This window comes from Thamnophis elegans, chromosome Z, assembly GCF_009769535.1.
Source record: "Thamnophis elegans isolate rThaEle1 chromosome Z, rThaEle1.pri, whole genome shotgun sequence".
NCBI classification, from domain to species: domain Eukaryota; kingdom Metazoa; phylum Chordata; class Lepidosauria; order Squamata; family Colubridae; genus Thamnophis; species Thamnophis elegans.
Genome location: NC_045558.1, coordinates 805,748 through 824,122, shown reverse-complemented (window position 1 = coordinate 824,122; position 18,375 = coordinate 805,748).

The window sequence follows — 18,375 nt, the reverse complement described above, 5'->3', positions numbered from 1 at the left end:
AATGGGTTATTCTATATATCGTTTGCTTTCGCGCCTAAATAATCAGTCTTCGCTTTGCTACGCTTCTGATCATTTATAATCAGTAAAAGTACACTTGATTTCTATCAATGGAGTTTCGTGGTTTTCTTTCCTGATTATCCAATGGAGGAGTGCTGACAGTAAGCGAAGACTCACTCACACCCCACCAGGAGTTTTCAACCTACCATGGGGGGGTGTACTCACAAGAAGGAACGGAGAAAATGTCATTGCAAGTGAGCGATGATGAGGAGACTGAAAGGGAAATTGCAGAACCATCTTTACCTGAAAGGCTAGCTGCCTAAGGGTAGAGGAACCTGTGGTTCGGCCCCGATGGACTTTGGGAGTGGGGCAAAAAGAGGATTCTGAGAATGTGGATGCCGGAGTTACCAGAAGGAGACAAAAGAAAAAACCAGCAGACTGGGAAGAAGCTATGACCGAGCGGAAGACCCGAGGGAGAGCGATGGAAAGGGAGCAAACGGAAGAATTTGAACAAAGGTACTCCATGCATAAATTTAGGGAGGGTGAAGAGGCCAAGGGGGGATGGGAGCAAACAAACCCAGAAACAGCCTCCCCCCCCCAGCCAGGGCTGCTGCCAGAGTAGCCCCCCCCCCCCAGAAGACGCAGAATGGCAAAAGTCCCTCTCTTACCAGTAAAATATAACGGTGATGCCAGGAGGTTAGGTCTTTTCGTTATTCAGATTTGGAACTACATGGAAATTTATGGGCCCGATTTAGAATCAGATGAGATGAAGGTGCGAATGGTTTTACTTTCTTTGGAAGAAAAAGCGGCCGATTGGATGGTGAGCTTACACCAATGTAACTCCCCTCTCCTGAGGAATTTTGATGACTTTATTACTGCACTAAAGAGGAGATTTGATGATCTGTTGATTGAGAAACGAGGGAAGGTGAATTTTATGGCCCTAAAGCAGGGAAATAGACCAGTGGCTGAATATGTTCAGGAGTTTCAACAGCTTTCATCGTATATGAGGGGGTGGTCAGAAGAGGCTCTTCTGGATCAGTTTGCATTGGGATTAAATGAGGACATTTACCAACAATGTGTTAACAGACACCTTCCCAAGCGAGTTGTTGCTTGGTATGAAAATGCAGCAGACGTTGAGCTAGATTTCATTAGACTTCAACGTGTGAAAGAGGAAAAAGCAGAGAGATCTCCCCCCCAGCTCAAAGGGCCCCATTCTGCATCAGGGGTGAAGGGAAGGGAAGCTCCGCCAGCAAGACCAAGCCTTTCACATGCTTCCATTGTGGGAAAGGAGGCCATCGTGCCATGGATTGCCACGTTAAAATTCCCCCGACTGCCCCACCCCCTGCCAAGAGGGAAGGGAAGACAAGCAAGGCCCCAGGGAAGAAGAAGGAGGCTGCGTTCTCTGCTGAAAATACCCCCCAGCATTTCCAGCCGGAGTTGGAGGAGGAAGCGGACATGACCACCAGTTCCTCTGATGACTCCGATGACGACGCCTCGCCTCGTTGGGTGAGTTCAAATAAAGGCCCCATGTTGATCCCAATTGAATTAAGGGTGCCACCTGCTGGTGAGATGGAGCGGCTTTCTGCTCTCCTCGACTCAGGCTGCTCTAGATGTATGATAAATCCAGCAATGGTTGAAAAACGGCTTGAAATTGAGGACTTTGAAAACCCCTATTGTTTTTTGCCAAATCGATGGATCCATTGCAAGGGGGGGGGGCAGCCCATTTTTACACTGAACCTCTAGAAATGAAAATGGGCACTCATTTAGAATTAATCTCTTTTATTGTGGCACCTGGGATGGACAGACCCCTTATTTTGGGACTCCCCTGGCTTCGTAAATGGAACCCTCGCATTAACTGGAGGGAGGGATGGCTGCATATTCGGACCAGCACAGCCCCAGGTGGGGAGGCTGACGCCTCTGAGCCTGCTAGCTCCAGCCCTGCTTTGGCCTCCAGGGTCCAGGAGAGAATTGAGGGGGAAGAAAAGAGTCTGAAAGAGTATTGGGACCTAAGGGGTGTTTTTAGTGAAAAATCTTCAGATAAGTTTCCGCCCCACAGACCCACTGATTGCTCCATCGAAATTTTGCCTGGGGTACCGCTTCCAAAACCCCAAATATATTCTATGTCGCCCAGGGAGATGGAGGAAATGAGGAAGTTTATTGACAAGAACTTGCAAAGGGGTTTCATTGAACCAGCCAGACCCAAGGTGGCTGCCCCTGTACTATTCAGAGAGAAGAAAGATGGCTCTCTTTGGTTCTATGTGAACTTTAAGAACCTTAATTCAATCTCTTCCCACAATCTCTACCCTTTGCCTCTGATGAAGGACATGCTGGCCCCAACTGGGGAAAGGCCGCATTTTTACTAAACTGGACTTACGGGAGGCATACTATAGGGTCCGGATTAAGGAGGGGGACGAGTGGAAGACTGCTTTCAACTGCCCCCTACGTTGCTTCCAGTTCCGTGTAATGCCCTTTGGCCTGCATGGGGCGCCTGCAGTTTTCATGCAATTAATTAATGAGTTTTTGCATGACCACCTCTACAAAGGCGTTATTGTATATTTGGATGATATCCTTATTTACATGCAAAGACATGACGAACATGTCAAGTTGGTCTGCACTGTCCTAAAGAAACTCAGAGTCGCGGAGCTTTATGCCAAGTTGTCCAAATGTGAATTTCACCAGGAGAAGATAGACTACCTTGGGTATCGTATCTCCCCCGCAGGTGTGGAGATGGGCCCCGCTAAAGTCAAGGCGGTCACTGAGTGGGAGGCGCCCCGTACACGTAGACAATTACAGAAATTTTTGGGTTTTGCCAATTTCTATCGTCAGTTCATCCCTTCTTTTGCCAAAATTGCACTTCCCATCACTAATTTGTTGAAGTCCAAAGGTGGGCCGAAACCCAAGCCTAGCAAGCCGTTGAATTGGACCATGGAGTGTCAAGCTGCTTTTGAAAAGTTGAAACGACTCTTTGCTGAGGAGCTGGTTCTGAAGCATCCGGAGATGGACAAGCCCTTTGTCGTTCAAGTTGATGCCAGCGACGTGGCAGGTGGGGCCGTCTTGCTTCAGACTAACGACCAAGGTAATTTACAACCTTGTGCCTACACCTCTCGTAAACTCACAGACACAGAGAGACATTGGGTGATCTGGGAGAAAGAAGCATTTGCTGTACGTTGGGCTTTGGCCACATGGCGCCACTTCCTGAAGGGCGCTAAGCACCCGTTTGAGGTGTGGACTGACCATAAGAACTTGGAGGCTTTGAGGACTCCCAGGTGGCTCTCCCCTAAGCAGATGCGCTGGGCCCAACATTTCAATCGTTTTAATTTCACACTGAAGTACATTCCAGGGGGGAAGAACTTCATGGCTGATGCTTTGTCTAGACTCCCTCAATACAACTGCTCTAAGCTCAGCATTGTCCAGCCCGTTGTTCCCACATCAAGCCTCGCTGCTCCTGTGGTTACTAGACAACAGACACGCTCTAAAGTGAACGTGTCTCAAGATTTCCTTTCCGACCTCAAGAAAGCCCTTCCTCAGGATGATTGGTTCCAGCAGCATCAAGGTGAATGCACCATGAGGGATGATTTGCCATGGATTGGGGTGAAGCTTTACATCCCTGCCTCTCTTCATCTAGTTGTCCTCCAACGGGCTCATGATTCCAAATTGGCGGGGCACTTTGGATTTGTGAAGACGCTGCATCTTGTGAAACCGCAGTTTTGGTGGCCCTCTTTGAAGAAGGACATTGAGCTTTATGTCGCCAGATGTCCTGTTTATGCTGCCACTAAATGCCTGCCGGGGAAACCACAAGGTTTGCTCCAGACTGTAGCTCGCCCTGTCGCCCCGTGGAAGGAGATTTCTATGGACTTCATTGTCGAACTTCCTGAGAGCCAGGGGCACACAGTCATATGAGTGGTTACTGACTTGTTCTCCAAGCAAGTTCATTTTATACCTTGCCCAAGGATTCCTTCTGCGAAATCCCTCACTAAACTATTCATTTCTCACATTTACCGTTTGCACGGAGTGCCTGATCACATCATTTCTGATAGGGGCATGCAATTCACTTCGGTCTTCTGGAAAGAATTTCTTAAGCGCATTGGCTCCGCCCAAGGCTTAAGCTCCGCCCACCACCCTCAGACTAATGGGGCTTGCGAGAGGACTAATTCTGTTCTGGAGCAATATTTACATTGTTTCATCAACTACCAGCAAGATGATTGGGTGGACTTGTTGCCGCATGCAGAGGTGGCTTATAATAATTCTGTACATAGCAGCACTGGATTCACCCCTTTCCGAGTTGTGTTTGGCCAAGACTTTGTTCCTATTCCCGAAGTTCCTCTTGAGCAGCCGCAGGTTTCATCCATCTCTGAGTGGAGTGAGCGGTTGCGGCATATTTGGCCTTTGGCACTTCATATTTTGGACGCTGCGCATCGCGCGCATAAGAAACAGGCTGATAGGAAACGTGCCCAACCTTATGAGTACAAGGTGGGTGATCAGGTTTATCTATCCACAAAGTTCCTTCAAACTACACAGAAATCCAAGAAGTTGGGGCCTAAATACGTAGGCCCGTTTCCCATCATCAAAGTCATCAATCCTGTTTCGGTTTGCTTGCAGCTGCCCAAGCACCTCAACCGTGTGTATCCTGTTTTCCACGTTAATCTCATTAAACCTGTTCGTTTTTCATCTTTACGTCTGCCGGTGGATCCACCACCTGCCCCCCTATTGATTGATGGTGAACAGTATTTTGAGGTTCGAGAAATTTTGGACTCTCGCAAATGGTGGAATCGTATTCAGTACCTGGTGGCTTAGAAGCATTTCCCCCCGTCTCATGCCGAGTGGGTGGATAAGTCCCATCTCCGGGCCCCCCAGCTGCTCCACCAGTTCTATTCTGCTTATCCTGACAAGCCCTAGTTGTTCCTCCTTCCTGACTTTTTCTCGCTCCCGCCCCCTGTTTTTCTTTTTCCATTTTTTTGCTGTTCGTCTGTGTGTGTTTTGCCATTTTCCAGATCTGACCGCCTTTTTCCGGAGGAGGGCCGGATGTCAGCCTCTGCTTTGCTGCTGCTTCGGCTGCCATTGAAACGGGGAGGGGGGGCATGGTATTTGGGAGGGCACTACTAATTGTGCTGGAGGAAGATTCTGGAGTTTCTACTGCCCGTCTTACTGCGCATGCAGAGGAGGTTTCCCGCCAAGGCCAACGGCACCGACATTCCATCTTGGTGATGCCTTTTGAAGTTATCTCGCACCTGACACTTGGGAGAATTATGATTGGACTGTGACTGGGATGCCAAGGGGTGGGGAATGGGTTATTCTATATATCATTTGCTTTCGCACCTATATAATCAGTCTTCGCTTTGCTACGCTTCTGTTCATTTATAATTAATATAATTAATAAAAGTACACTTGATTTCTATCAATGGAGTCTTGTGGTTTTCTTTCCTGATTATCCAATGAAGGAGTGCTGACAGTAAGCGAAGACTGATTTCAGCACATGAGTAGAAAAAGGTTAGCCATCACTGATCTGTACACATAAACACACATGCACACGCACGTGCGCGTGCGCGCGCGCACACACACACACACACACACACACACACACACTCATTTAACATTCAAGCTTACCTTGTTGTCACCCCGAAAGAAAGAACATGAGAGAGTCAGGAACCCAGGAACATCCTGAGGTAAAATGAAGACACAGAAGAAAAAGGCGGGAAAACAGGGAAAGGCCCCCTTCGTACTTGCAGCAACCAATCACAATGTAGGTCGCCTCATGCCCGAGTCAGCACTCTCCAATCAATTGCAACTGTGCGTCCTATTGGACATTTTGCCATTCTAGCTACGAAATTAAATATCCTGCCGCTAAGCAGTGGCAAAGAGCCGCCACGGCATGGTGGTTAGAATGCAATACTGCAGCTTAGGCTACTTCTGCGGACTGACTACTGCCCCCAGTCCGGCAGTTCGAATCTCACCAGGCTCAAGGTTGACTCAGCCTTCCATCCTTCTGAAGTCTGTAAAACGAGGACCCAGATTGTTGGGGACAATAGGCCAACTCTGTAAAACTGCTTGGAGAGGGCTATGAAGCACTGTGAAGCAATATATAAGTCTAAGTGCTATTACTAAAGCGAAAGTGCTCGGGGCGCCTGCGCTGCCTGGAAACCACGTGATTGAGGAAAAGGGTTGAAAGGAGCCACAATAAGCGCCTCATTTCCTGTGATCTTTGCAAGACAATTTGCAGGGCTCCCGCCCTTCCACGTCCAACAGCCAGAGTTGAAAGGCAGCTGCCTAAAATTTTTGGGATGGGAGTAAAAACAGCCCCCTTATTAATAGCCGCCAGAATCCGGATACATCCAGGATTCCACCATCTGTGCCAATTTCCTCTTTGGCCTAAGCGGAGTCCACTTCTTCAGTTCTAAGTTCTTCCGTGGTTGGGCTTTTTCTTCAGAACTGAGGGAACTTAACAGATTAACAGAATTGGAAGGGACCTTGTAGGTCATCTAGTCCAACCTCCCACCAAAGCAGGAGACCTTACGCCATTTCTTCTACAATCAATAAATCTGAATAGAGCTGCAAGGGACCTTGAAGGTCATCTAATCCAACCCCCTGCTTGAGTAGGAGACCCTTACAGAATTACAGAATCATAGAGTTAGAAGGTACCTTGGAGGAAATCTAGTCCAACCCCTGCTCAAGTAGAAGACCCTATTCCATTTCAGACAAATGCTTGTCCAGCTGTTCTTCAAAATCTCCAGTGATGGAGTGCCCACAGCCTCTGGTGGCAAGCTGTTCCACTGGTTAATTGCCCTCCCTGGATGCCCCCTTTCCCCTCTCCAGCTGGCTTGGCCTCTTTGCCAATGCTGCCTCCTCTCTCCACTGCTTTCTACGTGATTGGTGGTTTTTTTGGCGAGCCTTTCCCTCCGCCTGCCCTCACTGCTGCGGAGTCTCCTCTTGTTTCCCCTGCTTAGCATCTGGTCTCCTGCTATCTCGGTCTTTGAATACCTGACCTCCTCCAACTGCAATCTTGGGGCTCTTGGACTCCCCACCTTAGCCCCATTTGTTTTCATCATTGCCACCCACCACGGCCCCTGGACTACCAACTCGGATAGCACCCATCTAACCCATCTAATTCATCTTGTGACGGCGCCATGGACTGTGGTCGAATGGGGGCACTCACAGTGTGCGAGGAGGCCTTTTGACATGTTGGGAATACCCACAGTTTGCCCCGTGGTGTATTTATTTGTGGTGCATGTGTTCTGTGGAAGGAGTTACAGAGGATGGCAGAAACACGGATGGGGCCTTAACGTTTTATCAACTGATGCATCCTCCCCCCTTTTCTCCGACCTGCTTCAGCCACCCCTGGACTTTTGGACCTCTTTCAGGCATACAGGAGAGGGGAAAGACAGACATTCTCCTGCATACCACTTATAGCCCACTGCTGGTTCTCAACCATTCTGGACTTTTAAGAATTATCTGCACAATCTACTAAGATCTGCGCTTATTGTCTTTGTATGTGGAGTGTTTGTGTATGTATGCTAGTGAATGATCCCACTTTTTATTAATTGTAACTTTTATACCCTGTTTTTATTGTACCTATATGTTTTTAAGGTTATTGTGGTGTGTACATGTTGAGAATAACTGCTTGGTATATATGAGGGGATCGAGAGTGCGGCCTGGAGCCCCCTCCACTGAGTGCAGAAGCAGAAGTGGATGGGGGCCCGGAGCCGCCTCTCATCCCGGAGTGCATGGGGTGAATGGCCTGCCGAGGAGAGCGGGGGCCATGGGAGGGGAGGAGGGGTCTATGCGGGTTGGGACAGGCTGGAGCATCCCGGTTACATTTGGGAGGGGCAGGTACGATGGGAGCTTCAGGGCTGGCCATTACCAGGGAAGGAGGGTTTGCTACGTCACAGCGATCCCTCGTTCCAGCCCTGATAGCTCATCTCAAGGACCAAGTGGCAAGAGATGTCAGGGCCCTGGTCTCAGGTTGCTGTTGCTAAATGCCAGGTCTGTGATTCATAAAGCTCCCCTTGTCCGGGACTTAATATTAGACGAGGGGGCAGACCTGGCATATATTACTGAAACCTGGCTGGGCCATGAGGGAGGAGTCCCCCTCACAGAAATGTGCCCAGAAGGGTTTCAGGTGCTCCACCAACCACGACAGCAAGAAAGGGGTGGGGGAGTGGCTGCTATCATCCAAAAATCATTAGTTCCTCATGGGATCCCTGCCCTGGAGATTGTCGGGTGCAAGTCCCTTCTGGTGAAGCTGGACCTAGGGGGTCAAGAGGGCTTGTTTCTAACATGCCTACCTCCCAGCTGTGTTACAACAGCCCTGCCTGCGATCCAAGAGTCAGTAGCCGGACTGGCGGTTGAATTCCCCAAACTGATAGTATTGGGGGATTTCAACCTGCCATCTCTTGGCGAACGGTCTGATGGGGCGCAGGAGTTCATGGCTTCCATGACAACCATGGACTTGACACAAGTAATTCAGGGTCTGACTCATACAGCGGGACACACACTTGACCTTGTGTTTCTCTCGGGGCAGTGGAGACGTGATCTGGAATTGAAGGGCATTGAGATCTCGCCCCTGTCATGGTCAGATCACTTCCTACTGAGGCTGGATTTTCAGGAACTACTCCTCCACTGCAGGGAGGTGGAGACGATTAAATGGTTCCACCCCAGGTGCCTGATGGACCCATTGGGATTTCAGACGGAGCTTGGAGAGATACCCAACTCCCTTGCCCACAATCCGACAGAATCCTTGGCCACTGCTTGGAATATAGCGGCGACTGGGGCACTTGACCGGATTGCGCCTTTGCGGCCTCTCCGTGGCAGTGGATCCAGGAGGGCCCCTTGGTTTACTGAGTAACTCCGGGAGATGAAGCGCCAGAAGAGATGCCTAGAGCGATGCTGGAGGGCCAGTAACTCCGAATCTGACCGAACACAGCTAAGAGCCTTTATTAGGACTTACTTAGTGGCGATACGGGTGGCAAAATGTGCTCATTTTTCTGCTCTTATTGCGTCCACAGAATCTTGCCCGGCCGCCCTGTTTAGGATAACTCGCTCCCTCCTGAAAGGGAGGGATGCAGAGGAACCCCTGCAGGGAAGAGCTGAGGAATTTATTCAGTTTCTGTCAGACAAAATCGCTCAGATTTGGATGGACCTGGACTTCACTTGGACAGTACCAGCCGAGATGCCGAGGGTGGGCCTTGATCGGATTTCTTGGAACAAGTTCCAGCTTGTCACTCCTGAGGAAGTGGACAAGGCCATGGGAGCGGTGAGTGCCTCCACCTGCTTACTGGACCCGTGTCCCTCCTGACTGGTTTCGGCCAGTTGGGAGGTTACATGAGGCTGGCTCCAGAGGATTGTTAACACCTCTCTACAGGAGGGATCTTTCCTGCAGCCTTTAAATGATGCGGTGGTAAGACCCCTCCTTAAGAAACCTTCTCTGGATCCAGCTATTCTTAAAAACTACCATCCAGTCTCCAACCTCCCCTTTGTCGGGAAGGTTTCTTGAGAAGGTGGTGGCCTTTCAACTCCGACGGACCTTGGATGAAGCAGATTATCTAGATTCCTTTCAGTCGGGTTTCAGGCCTGGTTGCTCCACCAAAACTACTTTGGTCGCGCTGACCGATGATCTCTGGTGGGCCAGGGATAGAGAACATTCCTCTATCCTGATGCTTCTTGACCTCTCAGCGGCCTTCGATACCATCGACCATGGTATCCTTCTGCGACAACTGGGGGAGGTGAGTGGGAGGCACCGTTTTACGGTGGTTCTCCTCTTACCTCTCAGACAGGTTGCAGCCGGTGTTGGTTGGAGGACAGAGGTCGACCCCTAGGCCCCTTAAATACGGGATGCCGCCAGGCTCAGCCCTGTTCCCCCTCCTATTTAACATCTACATGAAGCTGCTGGGGAAGATCATTCGCCGGCACGGGATTAAATACCATCAATATTCGGACGATACCCAGTTGTATCTGTCTGCCCTGTGCCAACTCAGCGAAGCGGTGGAAGTGATGTGCCAGTGCCTGGAGGCTGTTAGAGTCTGGATGGGAGTAAACAAGCTGGCACAAGACCGAGTGGCTACTGATGTTGCCCCCCAAGGATGGTCCAGATTTGCCATCCATCAGCCTGGGGGGTGAAAGTCTACACCCCTCAGAGAGGGTCCGTAACTTGGGTCTCCTCCTGGATTCGCAGCTGACATTAGAACACCATTTGCTGGCTGTGACCAGGGGGGCTTTTGCCCAGGTTCGCCTGGTGCACCAGTTGCGGCCCTCCCTGGACCGGGAGGCACTTCGAATGGTCACTCATGCCCTCGTCACCTCAAGGCTCGACTACTGTAACGTGCTCTACATGAGGCTGCCCCTGAAGAGTGTTCGGAGACTACAGTTGGTCCAGAATGCAGCCGCGCGAGCGATATTGGGTGTACCTAGATACACCCATGTTACACCTATCCTCCGCGAGCTGCACTGGCTCCCTATTGGTCTCCGGACGCGCTTCAAGGTGCTGGTTATTACCTTTAAAGCCCTACATGGCCTAGGACCTGGATATCTGCGAGACCGCCTCCTGCCATATACCTCCCAACGGCCCATAAGGACTCACAGGCTGGGCCTCCTCCGGGTGGGGTCGACCGGACAATGCCGGCTGGCGGCACCTCAGGGGAGGGCCTTCTCTGTAGCTGCTCCGGCCCTGTGGAACGATCTACCCGCAGAGATCCGGACCCTTCCTACTCTTTCGGCGTTCCAAAAAGCCACCAAAACCTGGCTGTTCCGGCAGGCCTGGGGCTGTTGACCCATGTATAAGGTGCAGCCCCCATCTAAGTTGAGTGTATGTTGTGTTCCTTTTAAACCTGTCCTTGTCTTTTCCCTATTTTTTTTATTTTTTGTTTTATTCTCGTATTTGTAAGCCGCCTGGAGTCCTACGGGATTGGGTGGCATGTAAGTTTATTAAATTACAAATTTCTCACTGATAGGAAGTTTCCCCTTCATTCCAGGTTGCTTCTCTCCTTAGTTAGTTTACATCTGTTGTTTCTTGTCCTGTCTTCTGGTGCTTTCAAAATAAGTGGACCCCCTCTTCTTTGGGGCAGCCCCTCAAGCACTGTAAGATGGCTATCATGTCACCCCTAGTCCTCCTTTTCCCTAGACTAACCTTAACCAAATTCTGCAACCATTCTTTATATGTTTCAGTCCTCCAGGCCTTTAATCACCTTAGTTGCTCTTCTCTGCACTTTTCCAAAGTCTCAACATCTTTTTTGTAACGTGGTGACCAAAACTGGGTGCTGTATTCCAGGTTCAACCTTACTAAGGGTTTACAAAGCTGTATTAAGGCTTTATGTGATTTTGAGCCAATGTCTCTGTTTACACAACTGAGGATTATGTTAGCTTTTTTGGCTGCTGTGAGATGCAGTCACATTTATTGATGGCTTGCAAGGGTTTTACAATCTCTGCCCTCTGCTCCCATCATAAACCCCGTCAGCAGTTCAAAGGACGGAGAGATTGAACAGGGGAGCGGCCGCGGAGAGCAGGAGATCCACCTGCCACCATGGATTCCTGATTCCAACCAGGTAGGACCCCCAGAAGCGCCGTGACCCCGGAGTTGGCACTTGCTGGGCCAGCGGAGTGGAGTGGGGTGAGGGCAGGGCTGTTCCTGGGTATCTGGTGGAAAGCAGGTGTGCCTTGGACTGAGCTACTCGGTGTTTTTACACAAGAGCAAGTGTTCCCTCCACTCTCAGATATGCTCAGGGGTGGATAGGACACCAGAGTCCCTCAATGTTGGGCGGTTTCCACAGGACAGAAAAGCAAGGAATTTAGCTACAGATCTGACATGGAAGTGGGGGGATATTCCAGGAAATGTGGGGAGAGGGCTTGCTAGTTTTTGGAAGACTGCTGAATTCTGTGCAAGCAGCCAAACAAGGTAAGGGAATTGGGGGGGGGGGAGAAGCGACACCTTCTTCCAAAGCACCCACACCATTATGACTCTCGATCCCCCCTCCAAACTCTGATTTTTTCAAGTAAGATTCCAACTCGGATCCTGCTGGAGGATCAGATTTTGCTCTCTGTGCTGTGGGGGAGGGGGAGGATGGGAGGAGCTGGAGAGAAACCACTTTGTTTTCCTTCCTCCTTCGCTGAAATCCTCTTGTGGGCAGAGTGCAGGGGGAGCTTGGCTGAAGCCCCAAAGTCAAGGAGCTCCTTCCAGGAGGAGGAGGGGGGAGGAAGTGGGAAGTCATGTCCATGTTGTGTCCTTCTTCTCAATCACTCAATCAATCACTCAATCAATCAATCAGAATAGAGCTGGAAGGGACTTCTAATCGAACCCCCTGCTCAAGCAGAGGACCCCATTTCCATCCCAGACAATTAGCTTCAGAATCTCTTCTTTAAAAACTTCCTGTTATAAGAATGGGGCACCCACAACCTCTGGTGGCAAGGTGTTCCACTGGTTAATTGTCCTCACTGTTTCTCTCCTTGATAAATTTCCATCCATTGTTTCTTGTCCTGCCTTCTGGTGCTTTGGAGAATAGGTGGAAACCCTCCCCCCACCTCTTCCATGGGGAAGGCAATAGCAATAGCAATAGCAGTTAGACTTATATACCGCTTCATAGGTCTTTCAGCCCTCTCTAAGCGGTTTACAGAGTCAGCATATCGCCCCCAACAATCCGGGTCCTCATTTCAGCCACCTCGGAAGGATGGAAGGCTGAGTCAACCTTGAGCCGGTGAGATTTGAACCGCTGAACTGCAGATAACAGTCAGCTGAAGTGGCCTGCAGTACTGCACCCTAACCACTACGCCACCTCGGCCCTCCCTCCGATACTGGAATCCAGCTATTACGTCCTCTCTGGTCCTTCTTTTATCTCGACTAGCCAAGCCCAAATCCTGCAACCGTTCTCCAGATGTTTTGTTCTCCAGGCCTTTACCCAACTTAGTTGCTCTTCATCCCAAAGGTGCTTTTTTCAAGAGGCAACTGGACTTTCAGGTTTTCCTTAGAAGAAGATTTGCTTCTCATCCAAGACGCTGATGGATGTTAAAAGGATTCCGTTAGCTTTTTCGGCTGTTCTTCATTTTTCTGTCTCCAGGCTTTTAGTCATCCTAGTTGCTCTTCTTTGCACTTTTTCCAAAAACTCAACATCTTTTTTGTAATGTGGGGACCTTTCCGTATTGGGGATTTCAAGTGGGCTTTTCTCCCCCTCCCCAAAAGTAATCTTGGAGTCATCCTAGTTGCTCTTCTTTGCACTGTTGTTTCTCGTCCTGTCTTCTGGTGCTTTCAAAATAAGTGGACCCCCTCTTCTTTGGGGCAGCCCCTCAAGCACTGGAAGATGGCTATCATGTCACCCCTAGTCCTCCTTTTCCCTAGACTAACCTTAACCAAATTCTGCAACCATTCTTTACATGTTTCAGTCAGTGACGTGCAGTCAGGGGAGGCAGAGCCTCACCACTGTCATCATGAAAAGAAAAAATATATATAAAAGGAAAAAGGCTGAGGTAGTTGCTGCCAGAGTCACAGTGGATGACTCTGCTTAGTGCTTAACTGTTTAAAAAAGCCTCTAAAAAGTGCCCTCCACAGGAGGAGGCAGGAGAACAATGTGCCTCATTTAGTCTGACATTTTATGATCACTCGAGCAGAGTTAAGCAAGGGTTAAAAGCCGAAAAATTCCTTATGTAGATGAGGCACAGGGTTCTCTCGCCTCCTCCTGTAGAAGACTTTTTTACAGGCTTTTTTAAACAGTTAAGCAGAGTCATCCATTAGAGACTCTGGCAGCAGCTAGCCCAGCCTGACCTCAGCAGCTTTTTCCTTTTTCCTTTTACATTTTTACATTTTCATCATGGCAGGCAACAGCAGAGTTGAAATCCTCTGTGAAACAGCTGGAAAAGGTATGTGGGTCGGAGGGAGGGGGAAGAATTCAAAATTAATGTAATTTGTAACGAATTGTAAGTAATTTGTGTGTGTGTGTGTGTTTTACCCACCTCTGCTGGCGCGCGGGCTGGAACTTTTTTTTATGTTGGATATAGCGGCACGGCTTTTGGACATAGCAGCAGTGCGGCTTTTGCCTCTAGCGCCGGGGCGACAGGGCGACTTTGGTTCCATCCAGCATTGATTCTTTGAAGCTTTCCATAGGTCCTCTCTGCTTTTAAAGTCTTCCGTTGGTCTAAGGAAGTTTTTCCTCTATGGTGGACACAGCGCCAGGGCTTTTGGACATCCAAACGCCCCGGCTCTGTGTCCGCCATTAGAGGCGGGACGCTTCCCGCCTCTAATGGCGGACATCGTGCCGGAGTGCCCAAAAGCCTCTTTCTTGACAGCGGGCAAAAGGCACTTTCAAGAAAGAGGCTTTTGGAGCCCCGGCGCTTTAATCAGTGGGGTGCCACAAGGGAGGAGAGAATGCTCAGGCATTCTCTCCTCTCCCCCGGTATCCCACTGACTAAAGTGCTTCCTTTTACCCGGCTGACCTTTGGCCCCCAGGCGCAGGTGGGTGTTGGGTGGTGTATGATAGGAGGAAGGCTAATAGCCAAACCTGTATTTTGGAGGACGGTATGTAAGCAATCACCGCCGGAGGCAGCAACCCCTCCCCGGTGTAGCCCCTCCCCAATGATGTCAGAAGACGGGAATTTGTACAAAATTTGACAATTTTTATTGAAAGTTTGTATTTACAAGTGCTTTGAAATCCACCTAGATCCAATAGCTCTAGGCTCGCTATACACACCATCTTTGTTAATACCAAAAGGAATGCCATCTTGTTTAGGATCAGACTGTCCAAAGTTAGAGGTATATTGTAACTCTGGATTCCATCTTTTGGAACATTCTTTTCTAACTTCCCATAGCATTTCTACTGTTACTTGACCTGTGCTGTATTCTGTAATAAAGCTTTTTTGAGGTATAGGACTAAATTCCGATGGTGGATCTGCTGGAACCTGTGTATTTTTAATAAGAATCAAAGGTGGAGGATTTTTTAAGCCAAAACCTCCCATTAGAGGACTAGGATGGAAATGTCCATCCGTCTCTGGGATTTTAGCCCAGATTGGACCCTGTAAATAAATATCTCTGTCTGCCCAGACCATACCTGGAAGTAATCCTTGAGAATAAACATATCCAGTTGTAGGTGATGCAGTGGAAGTCATGGTATTGTTACAAATGATACTCCCAGGAGAATTGCCATAATGTTTTGTACCTTGAATTTCATCTTCAATAGTTCTATTAACTGTAGTATTAGCTGGCGCTTTAGTATTAGAGGTGGTTTTATCAAAAGTAAGAACTGAGTTTACAAGACTATCTCCTGCTGGTGCTTCTGGTCTAGTAGTAGATTGTACAAAACCTGGAAAATCTAACGTGTATCTACTTTGTAGTTCCCATTTGTTAGAAACAGAATAACCACTTTGACCACTTTTATTATTTGTCCCTGTTGTATCCCATCTCTGTATCCTATTGTAAGGAGCGGCTGACCAATTTTTGGCATAAATATTTAAACTCACTGGGGTTGGTCTTTCATAAATAATATCTCCGCTATTACTTTGAGTTCCATAATCACTCAATAAATATTGATCAATGAGAGGATTCATTAATCTATCTAGAGCCTGACTTTGAGCCCAACCAGAATGGAAAGGAACTTCTTCAAACTTGTACTGAAATTCAAAGTTGTTACCTGTTCTCAACATCTTACTGGGAAAATACTCTAAACAGTAAAAAACACTTCTGTCTGTAAACTTTTCCTGAGTGCCTTGTAAAGTACAATAACCGTACTGAGGCAACATAAATACATCATTGGGAAAAGGTGGAAAAGTGCCTTGAGTCGCTCCACCTAAGATATAAGAGAGTTCATAGTTCTGGTCCGCAAAGACCTGGACCGAGCCGAGGTGGCACAGTGGTTAAATGCAGCACTGCAGGCTACTGCTAGATCAGCAGTTCAGCGGTTCAAATCTCACCGGCTCAGGGTTGACTCAGCCTTCCATCCTTCCGAGGTGGGTAAAATGAGGACCCAGATTGTTGGGGGCAATATGCTGACTCTCTGTAAACCGCTTAGAGAGGGCTGAAAGCCCTATGAAGCGGTATATAAGTCTACTGCTATTGCTATTGCTATTGGTAAGGTTATTGGCGATGGTCTTGTTGCTGTCGACCGTCGTGACCTCCTTAACTTGCACGTTGAAGAGCTTGAATTTGAGAGCTTTGGGTCTGATTCCAATGTGGTTGTTGACGAGTCGTTGCCAGTCTCTTGGTGAAAAATGACAGTGGAATCGGTTGAAGTCAAAGTATCCCCAGGGGGTAGAGTAGCCGGCGTAAGCTGCATCCGCTCCGACTCCAGTGGTGCCATCAAAATTGATGGGTTTGTAGAGATGATTCCCATAACTGGGGAGTACCCAAGTTCTGGTTGATTTTGTAATAATTCTGCAATTATGGATGTAAATATTTTGTAGTCTGTATTCAATAATGAAATGGGTCTGTAATTTTTTATTTGTTAGTGGTCTGGATCTTCTTTGGGTATAAGAGTTATGTATGCTTCCATCCATGTTTCGGTAATTTAGCCTCTGTAAGGGCTTCATTGTACAAATCCAGCATGATTGTTTCTATGGGTTCCTGTGTGTTCCTGTGGAGTTCAACAGGTATTTTCCATCTGGGCCCGGAGTCTTGTTATTTTTGTGTCTCTTCACTGTCTCCAATAATTCCATCATTGTCATTTTTCCATTGAACATTCCCCTTCATCTCCCCAATTTTTAAAAAATCCATCTTATTTAAGTATTGTTTTCGTGACTGTGTAATCTTTCAAAGAAACTTTGTATTATATGTTTTTTCTTCCCTTTGGTGTTGTATGTTTCCCTTTTCATCTTGCGATGGATGTATTATTCTCTTCTCTTTTTCTTTTTTTCAGTTTGTGGGCTAACCATCTCCCCGGCTTCTTTGCATTTTCAAAAAAAAATGTTTAACTTTTTTAATTTTCTGAACCATTTCTCCTTTTGTCATCAAATTAAGTTTATGTTTTATCAAATCCTTCTTTTCCTTTATTTTGATTTTTTTACTGGATTTTTTTGCAGATCTGCCTCCATTTTTTTAAGTTCTTCCTCTAATAGTTCTTGTTCTTGTTTCTGTTTCTTGTTTTTTCTTGCCAAATATGCTATTGTCAGTCCTCGAATGTATTCTTTTGTTGTATCCCACAAATTTTGTAATGTTGTTTCTTCTTCATTTTTTTTTTTATTTTTACACCAACAGCATTTTTTAAAAATAAATTTGATAAAAACAAAAAAAAAATCTGATTTAAATACAAAAATTCCGGTTTAAATTTTTAAAAATCTGATTTTTTTTTAATTTAAGAAAAAAAAATTCCGATTTTTTTCCCCAAGATTAATCTTTTATTACATTTTCATTTTCCTTTATACAATCACTTAAATACTGTGCAGTTAAAAAAAAGAAGCAATAAACAACTCATAACACTTCTATCCTACATACACCCTTCCTTCTACCCCTCCAACTTTCATTTCTCCCTTCCAACAATCCCCTCTTCTACTTCCCCTCCCCCTCAGCCATTCCTTTCTCCCCTTCCCACCATCTCACCCTCCTTACATTCCCTTCTCACTCCCTCTTAATTCCCCCCTCTTCTTTCCCTCTACACCTCGCTTCGGTGTATTTCTAGTATTCATTGGTCTATTTGTTTTGTACTAAAACAAAATAAAAATAAAAGGAAAAGAAAGAAGAAAAGAAAAAAAAGAAAAAAAAAGCAACAGTATCCAAGTGCATTCATTGTTCTGAAAATTGAGTCTATACTTCCACCCTCCCCCCCACCCACCCCCTGAACCCCCCTCCCTGACCCCCTTCCGACTTCCCAGATCCCATTCCCGGCATCGTTCTTTATCAAGCACAGTCTGGAGTATATTGAAACCAAATAGATTAGAAGTTACAAAATACTAAAAAATAAAAAAAATAAAGAACAAAAAAGAAAAGAATAATAAAAAGAAAAAAAAGGGGGGAAACCCCCCCCCCCAAGAAAGAGAAGTCAATATACTCTCTAACATTAATCTCAGCTTCTCATTATTTTTAAGATTTTAAACAATGTCTTTACCTGCTTCCGCATATAAATTTTATACCTCCCATCCTGCCTTTACCCGTGTCCGCATATATATTTTATCCTCATCCATTGCTCCTCTCATATTTACCCCACCCTCGTGTAGACTCTCCAGATAATCTTTCTTAACCTTGTATTCAAATAACAATTTATACAAAAATCAGCTTACATTCTGGATCAAGGTAATCTAATTGAACTTTCACTACCCTTCCATCTACCCCACGCCACCCGACTCCATTCATCCCAAACCACAATCCAAGAAAACTACGATCTCCGCTCTCCTCGCCCCAAAGAATAGATCATGCGCAGTTTAAATTAAGATTCAAACAAGTCTTATATAAGTCCCATACAATATATGTCCAAATTCAGCACC